The sequence below is a fragment of the Gorilla gorilla genome, chromosome 23, assembly GCF_029281585.2.
Source record: "Gorilla gorilla gorilla isolate KB3781 chromosome 23, NHGRI_mGorGor1-v2.1_pri, whole genome shotgun sequence".
Lineage (NCBI taxonomy): Eukaryota > Metazoa > Chordata > Mammalia > Primates > Hominidae > Gorilla > Gorilla gorilla.
The window spans coordinates 17757157-17768706 of NC_086018.1; the positions used below are offsets into that span (position 1 = coordinate 17757157).

The 11550-nt window shown below is 45.2% G+C and overlaps 1 pseudogene; it reads right to left on the reverse strand.

Moving 5' to 3' along the window:
• Positions 1 to 6584: 6584 nt before the first annotated feature.
• On the reverse strand, positions 6585 to 7552 carry LOC129529578 (eukaryotic translation initiation factor 3 subunit F-like; annotated as a pseudogene).
• Between the last annotated feature and the right edge of the window lie 3998 nt (positions 7553 to 11550).

Here is an 11550-nt window from a genome sequence, read left to right on the forward strand (position 1 = left end):
CCGTGAGCCCAGACTGCGCTCTCCCCGCTCCACAGGCCAGCTGCTGGGCCGGGGCTGGGGGGCTTCTGGTGGCTGGGGCTGAACCGTCTAGGAACAGGCTTTAATAGGAGGGGTTCGGGTGGAGGAATGGCTCCTGCAAAGGCCCTGCCAGAGTCGGGTCAGGTGGGTGGGCGAGACGACCAGTGTGGCCAGGCTGCGGAAGCCAGCACAGGAGACAAGGGCGGGTGCTGTGCATTACAGAGGCTGCTGGGGGCTTGTCCATAGAGCAGCAGGGGGCACGGAAGGGCTTGGGGACGCAGACACGATCAGACTTGCATTTCATCAGGCACTCTTTAGCTGCCTGCTGGGTGGCTGGGCTGTGTAAGATGACCCTGCTTTGACCAGGTTAGGAATTATGACTGGTTTCCAGAGAGAACATTGGTTAGTAATTGGCTATGGGGAAGAGGGGGCGTTGAGCCAACCAACTGGGGTCCCCCTGAAGTGCCAGCAAAGTGTCTGGTTTTCTCCAGGATCTGTTTCCTCAGTCCCTGGCAGGATTGGCTCCCCTGCACGCCATGTCCTTGTGATCCCTTCCAGACAGAAACCAGGCGTGAATAAAGTGAATAATGACAAGCGCTCAGGCCACTGCCGTGGAGGGCGGTCCACAACCCAGAGCTGGTCATGCGCCGGGCACCCTGGCCTCCAGGTCCCTTGGAATGGCAGGAGCTGGAGGTGGGACTCGAGATTGTGGGAGCTGAGTCTGTAGTGAGTGACCAGGAGCCAGCTGGGGCTGGGCTTGGTCACTGTCACCTCCCCCGGAGGTCGTGAGTGGGATGAGCAGCTGGGTGAAGACGCCTGCCTGTTTTCACCAGTGTCCCTGCCCTCAGTCCCCCAGTCCATGAAGGGTGTATGTGTGGAGACTGGGAGGATATAGGGCAGCCCCACGTGATGATATGTCTGTGGCCAGCTGGGCAACACTGTCACCAGCTCCGGGGTCTGCCAGGTAGGGTGGGAGCTGTGAGCCACAGCAGGAGCAGGCCAGGCCTGGGTTTGGACACCTGCTCCTCTGCCTTGTCTGGGTGCTGATGCAGGAAGGCCCCTTCTCCAACCCTTGGTGCAATGTCTGACCTGAAGCAGCTTCCCCAGCCCAGCAACACTGCTCCCCTAATGTGGATGTCAACCTAAAGAAACAAACTGAACCACAGTTCGTATAGAGAGTTTGTCTGGGCCAAGGCTGAGAGAGCTGCCCAGGACACACCAAGTTGCCCTGGGAGTGCTTCATTCAGCCTTATTACAAGCAAGTTTTTAAAGACTGAAGGGGACAAGGAGTGGGCTGATATGAAGTCAGCAGGAATTCTGACTGCTTTCCAGAGAGAACCCTTAGTGACTGGCTATAAGGTGTTGGACTACTGGGTAAGAGTTATGGTGTCCAGCGTATGGCTTTTTATGTCTACTTGGTGTCAGTCTGGAACCCACAGAGCAATTGGCTTCAAGAGGTTGTTAGCTCAAGTAGGAGTGGGATGTGACTGCTGTTTCATTCCAGTGCCTCTCTGGGCCAGATAATTAAAGGGAGCTCACATTCCTCAGATAAAAAAGTTCCTTTCGCATTAGGAGAAATACCTAATGTAGATGATAGGTTCATGGGCCCAGCAAACCACCATGGCACGTGTATACCTATGTAACAAACCTGCACGTTCTGCACATGTACCCCAGAACTTAAAAGAATATATATATATATACTTTATACATATATATATAAACTTCCATTGTGCACACACACACACACACAAAGTTCCTTTTCTTTTTCATGGACATGAGCAGTATGTCACTCAGGCTTGGGGACTCCTGGGCCACCTCTGGGTCTTCAGGGAGGGTCTGGTCTGGAAGGAGGGGTCTCATCCTCCAGAGCCCCAGGGATGGGTGATGTATGTGTAGGAATGGGGGAGCTGGTTCGCAGACGTGCGTTTCCCCTGTGTGTGTGGACATGATGGGCCCCACGGCTCTTCCTGTCGGGTGGTATCCACCGAAGGCCTTTGCTCTGCGGCCACTGTCCACCTCCACTTGGCCTCCCAAGTCCACCAGGCTGGCTGGTGACACCTTGGGTTAGTGTGGGGTGACTGGTGTGTGTTGGGGAGCTGCAGGTCCCCTGTCTCTGACACAGCTGTGTCTGGGCAAACACCAAGGTTTGAAGGAGTGGGTGTCTGTGTGTGTGTGTGTGCGCACGTGTGGCAAAAGGCTTTGCTGCATGCCTTTTGTGTGGCTCTTTGTCACATGTGCCTTTCTGTGTTTCTCTGTGAGTTTTCATGTGTCAGGTTGTGTGTCTGTTGTGTGGGCGGAGAAACAGCTCTGCCGTGGGGCCCTGAGCCATTGCAGGATCCCCATAGGCCATGCAGAGGTGCACACAGCACCTGACCTAAGCCTGCTCCTCCCAGAACATCAGGCTGCACCCAGGCCACCGCTCACTCCGTCTGTCTCCCGAGACTGTTCCTCACTTCCTGCCTCACTGGCCCTGGTGAGGGTGAGGCTCTCTGCCCCCGGCCCTCAAAACAGAGCTGCAGATGAGGACGCCACCCAGCTGCAGTCTCAAGGGGCTCCTCTGCATTGGGTGTCCTGCAATGCATGCTCTCTGACCCCTTTTGTTTCAATGCTGTCCTTTTTAGTGTGTGGCACCAGGACGGCAGGGAGCTGCCACCTCAGGCTTCTCTTATTTTCACTCTGTGAGTAATAAGGTCTGAATGAGAGGGGCTCATTGTGTCTTTACTGTCAAATCAGTCAGGCCTTGGCCTTGGCAATATCGTACAGCCTAGGCTATATCATACAGCCTATTGCTCCTGGGCTACACGCCTGTGCAGCATGTCACTGTGCTGAATACAGTAGGCCAGTGGTCCCCAACACCCAAGCCATGGACCAGCACCGGTTCGTGTCCTGTTAGGAACTGGGCACAAAGCAGGAGATGAGTGGCTGGCCAGCCGAGCATTACTGCCTGAGCTCCGCCTCCTGTCAGATCAGCAGCAGCATTAGATCTTCACAGGAGCGCAAACCCTATTGTGAACTGCCCATACAAGGGATCTAGGTTATGTGCTCCTTATGAGAATCTAACTAGGCTGGGTGCTGTGGCTCACGCCTGTAATCCTAACACTCTGGGAGGCCGAGGCAGGTGGATCACAAGGTCAAGACAATCCTGGCCAACATGGAAACCCCGTCTCTACTAAAAATACAAAAATTAGCTGGGTGTGGTGGCGCATGCCTGTAGTCCCAGCTACTCGGGGGACTGAGACAGGAGAATCACTTGAACCCGGGAGGCAGAGGTTGCAGTGAGCCAAGATTGTGCCACTGCACTCCAGCCTGGCAACAGTGGAAGACAGTCTAAAAAAAAAGAAAAAAAAGAATCTAACTAATGCCTGATGATCTGAGGTGGAACAGTTTCAGCCCAAAGCCATCCCCACTCCGTGGAAAAATTATCTTTCACAAAACCAGTCCCTGGTGTCAAAACTTTGGGGACCACTGCTGTAGGCAGTTATATCACAATAGTAATATCTAAACATGGAAAAGATACAGTAAAAACATAGTACATTGGGAGACCGAGGCGGGCGGATCACCTGAGGTCAGAAGTTCGAGACCAGTCTGACCAACATGGAGAAACTCTGTCTGTACTAAAAATACAAAATTAGCTGGGTGTGCTGGTGTGGGCCTGTAATCCCTGCTACTCGTGAGGCTGAGGCAGGAGAATCACTTGAACCCCGGAGGCAGAGGTTGCAGTGAGCCAAGATCGTGCCATTGCACTCCAGCCTGGGCAACAAAATAAAACTCCTCAAAAAAAAGAAAGAAAAAAAAATATATATTACAAAAGTTAAAGAGAGTGGTACACCAGTATAGGACACTTAGCATGAACAGAGGTTGCAGGACTGGCAGTTGCTCTGATGAGTCAGTGAGTACTTGGTGAGTGAATGCAAAGGCCTAGGATATTACTGTACATAACTATAGACTTTATATGCACTGTACACTTAGGCTACACTAAATGTATTTAAATTTTTTCTTTAACAAGTTCATCTTAGCTTACCATAACTTTATAAACTTTTAATTTTTTTAATTTTTTGATTCTTTTATAATAACACATCTTAAAACAAAAACACATTGAACAGCTGTACAGAAATACTTTATATCCTTATCTGATAAGCTTTATTTATTTTTATTTTTTATGTTTTAAACTTTTTTGTTAAAAACTAAGATACAAACACACACACTAGCTTAGCCCTGTAAGGGTCAGGATAATCAATATCACTGTCTTCCGTCTCCAAATCTTGTCCCATTGAAAGGTCTTCAGGGTCTTCAGTGGCAATAACATACACGCAGCTGTCATTTTCTATGATAACAAGGCTTTCTTCTGGAAGAAATCCTGAAAGACCTTCCTGAGGCTGTTTTATAGTTAACTTTTCTTAATGAGTAGAAGTACTACACTCTAAAATATGAATAAAATGTATAGTATTGTAAATACTGTTGATCCTTGAACAGTGCAAGGGTTAGGGGACCAGCTCCTGTGCAGTTGAAAATCCATATATAACTCTGGGCTATCCCCAAACTTAACTACTAATAGCCTATTCTTAACTGCAAGCTTTGCTGATCAAATAAACAATTAATGCATACTTTGTTAATTATATACTGTATTCTTATAATAAAGTAAGAGAAAAGAAAATTCTATTAAGAAAATCATGAGGAGGAGAAAATATGTTTACTATTCATTAAGTGAAAGCGGATCATCATAAAGGTCTTCGTCTGCATATTCATGTTGAGCAGCCAGAGGAAGAGAAGAGGAGAAGTTGATCCTGTTGTCTCAGGGGTGGGAGAGGCAGAAGGAAATTTGCATATAAGTGAACTCGTGCATTTCAAATCCATGCTGTTCAAGGAGCAACTGTACATAAACTAGTCACATGGTCATTTATTATCATTACCAAGTATGACATATGGTACATAATTAGATGTGCTAACCTTTAATGCCACTGACAAATGTAGTGGGTTTGCTTATACCAGCCTCACTGCAAACACATGAGTAATGCGTTGTGCTATGATGTCATCATGGCCACAGTGTTACTAGATGGTAAGAATTTTTCAGCTCTGTTATCTTAAGCAACCACCATTGTATGCAGTGTAGCATTTACCAAAAAACCATTATGCCACACAGGACCATATTTGGAGCTTTTAATGTCCCCTGTCCCCAAGATCCTTCTATTCAAAATGTGAGCTCATGCATGGTTTAAAATTTGTGATGGTGTGCAGTGGACACATGGGGCATTGACATATTTTTCTCGTTACTTTTGAATAGTTTGATTTTTTTTTTTTTTTTTTTGAGACAGCGTCTCACTCTGTCGCCCAGGCTGGAGTGCAGTGGTGCGATCTCAGCTCACTGCAAGCTCGCAAGCTCTGCCTTCTGGGTTCATGCCATTCTCCTGCCTCAGCCTCCTGAGTAGCTGGGACTACAGGTGCCCACCACCAGGCCCAGCTAATTTTTTATATTTTTAGTCGAGACTGGATTTCACTGTATTAGCCACGATGTTCTCAATCTCCTGACCTCGTGATCTGCCCACCTTGGCCTTCCAAAGTGCTGGGATTACAGGTGTGAGCCACCACGCCCAGCTGAGGATGACTTCTTAAAATAGACATGAAGTATGAAAATACTTGTATCCCAAGTAAATTCTCATTAGAGGGAATCCACTGAAGAGGAGTAATCATATGCATACAATGACATGTTATATAATAGATGTTAGTCAGCTGATACTTGTTCAATGGGCTCATGGACAAATGCACATGATACTAAGGATAGAAGGTATTCATGACTTTACATAATCAAATCGTATCTGGACCAATGTAGAACAACTCTAAGGCTAATATGACAGCCTTCCCTCAGGGGCTACCCGGTCAACTTGCAGATTGACGACATTGAAACCCATCCCTCAGGGATTTTGTCCTCACCGAAATAGACACTTATTCTGTGTACGAACTCACCCTTTACATTTGCAATTGTTCTGCTGGTACCACCATGCGTGAACTTAAGTAATTTGTTATTCACCATGATGATATCCCATACAACATTGTTTTTGACTAAGGAATTCATTTCACTGCAAAAAAATATATATGGTATTAGGCTCATGTTTGTGCAATTCATTGGATTTACAACATAATCCCCATCACCTGGAAGAACCTGACATGATGGAATGGAATCATGTAACTCAGTTAATGCTCCCAGCTGGTAAACAACACATAGTGAGGTTGGGATGTTGTCCTACAGTGTGTGGTATAAACTTAGAGTCAGTGACCACTGTGTAGTGTTATTTCTCTTACAACAAAAACACATGAATCTGAAAGTCAAGGGGAGGGGGCTCCCTGCACTATTATACCTAATTTGCACGTGCAGACTTTTTCTTCCCTTTTGTGAAACTTTGGGTTCTCCTCATTTAGAGATATTAGTTCCCCAGGGAGGAAACTAACTTTTTTTTTTTAATTTACAAAAGGTAGGCTATGTTTATTAGAGTCACACACAGTTGACTGTCTCAGTGTGACTCAAGACCACAAAAAACCCATTTGTCCTTCACTTCTGAGTCCTGGGGTTAAGACCTAGACCAGCAAGCATACCGCTTGGGGTCCCTTCACAGGTTTACAAGTTTTTCATTGAGGGCAATCTGTGGCTGTGTGAGGTTGGCCAGGTAGGTCACCATCAACAGGTCATTGATGTTGCTGTGGAGCATGGTCTCGAAGTCATCGGGAACTATTTTCGGTACTTGGTTAACCAGGCTCATCAGGAAGTGGCCCACCTTCCTGATGGTATTGTCAGCTGACACCTTTCCAGATAGTACATCCTCTGCATATTGCAACACTGTGCTCAGGGCATCCTGGATGCGAGCTGATGCCCCTCCTACTTGCTGCAAGTCACTTGAGAGTCCAATCACTCTGTTGGGGCTAAAGCAGGTCTTCATGATCAGGTCAACTCTGATGCATTCAGTGTCATAGTATGCGTATTTCACTGTCAGAGGTGTGAACATCACTCCCGCGGTCCTCCCAGGGACACCCATTGAAGTGCTGACATAGGCTTTGATGCTCATGCGGCCATTCTGGAGACTTGTGTCCACAGTGAGGTGGATGGGGTTGGGGGCCTCTCAGCTGTAGTACTCATGGATCAGCACAGAGTGTTCTGTGATGTCATGGCTTGTAGCATACCAGCCCAAGATGAGCTCATTTGGAGAAATTTTTTATGCAGTTCATACATGTTCTTAGCAAATTCCATGTCAACAGCCACTTCATCTGACTCATTGTGCGGCACTGAAAAGCAATTGGTGACCTCCACTGAGTGTCGACAGTTCCCAACAGGGTCCCGATAACTCAGGCAGCACACTCATTGTGTCTTTCGTAGCTGTCCACAGTGGAGGCCAAAATGACTGGGTGCAGCCTGACCACGTGGCCACCAGGGAAGGGCCCTGGAAGAGCAGGACCAGGCAGAGCGGGCTCTGGGGTCTGCACTGGAGCTTGTGCTGAGGCCAGGGTCTGGCTTTAGATGTCAGGTTTCATTAAGTGGAAGCTGAAATACCATTTGGGGATATTTAGTTCTTCTTGAAACTAAAGGTAAAGAAAACAGTAGACCTATTAACAGGTAATTGATCTAGAGATAGCCAAGGTGAAATTGGACTTCTCTATTCAATAGGGGCAGGGAGGACTATGTGTGGAACACAGGATTATCTCAGTCATTCCATGTGTGATAGTACATGAAAGAGATGAGCAGTTGTAGTGCTGTTCACTGTGCAAAAGTATCCCTTCTTCCTAACGTGGGAGGGCTGCTTTTGCAAATATGTCTGGGGTATTTCTCACTGGTCCTGCCTCTTCTGTTCTTGGAATCAAACTCAGTCCACGACAGATCCCACTACTAGCTGAATTTCTTTATTAGTCCTATCACAAATGAAATTTTGTATTAGCACCTCAGGGGATTTCTTTAATTTTGCAAAAGTATGTCATCCTAATTTATTATTTTTTTCCTAAGATCTGGCAATGAGCATCGGTTCTCTGCTTCCTATCTTACCCTGCTTACTCACAGCTGCTTCAGGTGACCTCTTTTTTAGGTTCAGAGTTATGGCTGACCTCTGCTTTAATCAAAACAGAATGTATTTTGGTTTCTTATTTTGTTTATCGCTTCTATCTTCAAATTAGAAATCCTAGAGCTCATTAGATTTACTTTTATGTTTATTTTTGAAAGAGCATCCTGCTCTGTCACCCAGGCTGGAGTGCAGTGGTACAATGACTGCTCATTGCGGCCTTGACCTCCTGGGCTCAAGTGATTCTCCTGCCTCAGCCTCCCAAGTAGCTGGGATTACAGGCACCTGCCACCACACCTGGCTAATGTTTGTATTTTTAGTAGAGTCAGGGTTTCACCATGTTGGCCAGCTGGTCTCGAACTCCTGATCTCAGGTGATCTGCCCACCTTGACCTCCCAAAGTGCTGGGATTACAGGTATGAGCCACCATGCCCAGCCAATTTTTATGACCATGAATGGGGACAGATTTCTTAAACAGTTCACAAAGAACCATAGTTTTAAGGGAATAAATTGATAAATTAGACTGTATTCAAATTAAGAATTTCTGTTTATTAAGAGACTAAGAAAGTGACAAGGCAAGTTGCAGAGTGGGAACAGATCTATGAACACATAGAACTCACAGAGGGCTCACATCAGCAATATGTAAAGAGCTCTTAAAAATCACTAAGAGAAAGAACAATGGGTAAAACACTTAAACATGTAATTTATAAAAGCAAATACTTGAATGTGTTCTGCTTTCTTAATATTCATGTAAATGCAAATTAACATCACAACAGGATAACGTATCCTCCAAAACGGCTAAAATGTAAAAGACAGAACACCAAGTCTTGGAGAGAATCTGGAGCAACAAGAACTCTCATCACTGCTGGAGGGGATACTGTGTTTGGCATTGAAGAAAGGTTCTAGAAAGGAGCACATTCAGGACTCAGGTATTTCACTGTTAGGATAACAGAAACGCATGCACGTCTGCATCAAAAGACATCTATGGAAATGTGTGTGGCATCATTCTCTGTCATTGGAAAAATATCTTGAAACAAAACCCAAATGTGACTTCTGTTTTCCAGCTTGGAAGCTGTCACTCCTGTCCTCACAACAACAACAAAAAACACCTTGAACAAACTGAAAATTAACAAGTTTTCTTAGATCCATCAGAGACTTGAGGTTAACACGCCAAACCATTATCCCCCAAATTGGAGAGGCAGTGAGTCCCAGCCTAACAGGATCGGAGGCTGGCCACTGGAGCCAGAACCACGGTGGGAAGACTTACATGTAAACAACAAATCGCTGGAGGCCACGTGTACATGAACTTGAGAATTAAGAATTAAGGGAGCCCGGTCTTAGGGGGCCCTACACTTTCATGAACCTCCAAGAGCTCTGCCAGATGCTCTTATGCACATCAGAGAAAAACTCCCTCCTGCTTCCCACAGGGAAGGGGAAAAGTAACTACTTTGAAATACGCCCTGGGTGTTCCATTCTCCTTAGCAAAAGCCTGCCCCAGAAAAACTATTTCACAAGAGTCTAACCACCTTGGGCTTTAGCAGGGCCTAACACATGTTAGGATAAGAATAAAAATTGCATCAAACTTTTCTTCAGAACCCATGCAAGCAAGCAAGAAAATTCCACCAACCTAAAATTCTGTATCCTGCCAAATTATCTTTCCAAAATGAAGAAAAATAAAGACTTTCTCAGAGAAACACAATTTTGCTGTCAGTAGATCTGTCAAAATGTTAAAAGAAGTTATCCAGAGAGAAGAAAAGGATATAGGCTAAAAACTTGGATCTACATAAAGAGAAAAGGTTTTAGAGAAGGAAGAAAGGGGCTTCCTGCCTCCCTCCTCCATGGGGCACTGGTGCTATGCCCAGCACCCAGATGCCCCTACCCAATGCCAAATAAGAACACAGAGCACCGTGAATGGCTGGCTCTAAAAGGAAAAATGGAAGACTTGTGTTCTCAACCCACAGCTGCTACTGCTACATTTAAAGACACTGCAGTGAACATTGTAAGTTCTCTGGCTCATGGAGGGAGGAATCTATTCCAAAGACTCTGGGAAAAACTGTAAATTAAACAAAAATATGGTGAAAGCTGTTTCCTGAGCTTTATTGATGTTAATAATGCACCTTATTGGCCAGGCACAGTGGCTCACGACTGTGATCCCAGCACTTTGGGAGGCCAAGGTGGGAGGATCACAAGGTCAGAAGATCGAATCCAGCCCAGCCAACATGGTGAAACCCTGTCTCTACGAAAAATACAAAAATTAGCTGGGTGTGGTGGCACGTGCCTGTAATCCCAGCGACTCAGGAAGCTGAGGCAGGAGAATCACTTGAACCCGGCAGGTGGAGGTTGCTGTGAGCTGAGATGGTGCCACTCTGCTACAGCCTGGTGACAGAGGAAGACTACCTCTCAAAAAACAAACAAACAAAAAGAAAAACAAAAAACAAAAAACTGGTCACCTTTCCACCATATACAGAAATTAACTCAGGTTTGATTAAAGATTTAAATTTAAGACCTCAAACTACAATAATCCTAGAAGAAAAACTTCAAAAGTACCATTCTGGATATGGGCTATGGGAAATAATTCATGACTAAGTCTTCAAAAGAAATTGCAACAAAAGCAAAAGTTGACAAATGGGACCTAATTAAACTAAAGAGCTGCCACGCAGCAAAGGAAACCATCAGCAGAGTAAACAACCTACAGAATGGGGGAAATTATTCACAAACTATGCATCCAACAAAGGTCTAATATTTAGAATCTATAAGGAACATAATTCAACAAGCAAAACACAACACCATTTAAAAAGGGGCAAAAGACATAGACACTTCTCAGAAGGAGACACACATGCAGCCAACACACATGAAAAAAATGCTCATCATCACTAATCACGAGAGAAATGCAAATCAAAACCACAATGAGATATTATCTGTCACCAGTCAGAATGGCTATTTTTAAAAAGTCAAAAAAAAATAGCAGATACTGGAAAGGATAAGGAGAAAAGGGAATGCTTATACACCTTTGGTGGGAATGTAGGTTAGTTCAGCCACTGTGGAAAGCAATTTGGAGATTTCTCAAAGAACATAAAACAGAACTAACATTCAACCCAGCAGTCTCATTACTGAATATGTATCCAAAAGAAAACAAATCATTCTACCAAAAAGACGTATGCACTTATATGTTTATTGCAACACTATTCACATTAGCAAAGACATGGGATCAACCTAGGTGCCCATCAACAGTGGACTGGATAAAAATGTGGTACATATAGACCATGGAATACTATGCAACCACAAAAAAGAATGAAATTATGTTCTTTGAGGGAAAATGTCTAGAGCTGGAATCCACGAAGTGAACTAATGCAGTAAAAGAAAACAAACGCTTCACGTTCCTATAAGTAGGAGCTAAATTCTGAGTAGCCACGGACATGAAGATGGTGACAATAGACACTAGGTACTGCTAAGATGGGGAGGGAGGAAGGAAAAGGTTGAAAAACTGCTGAGTACCA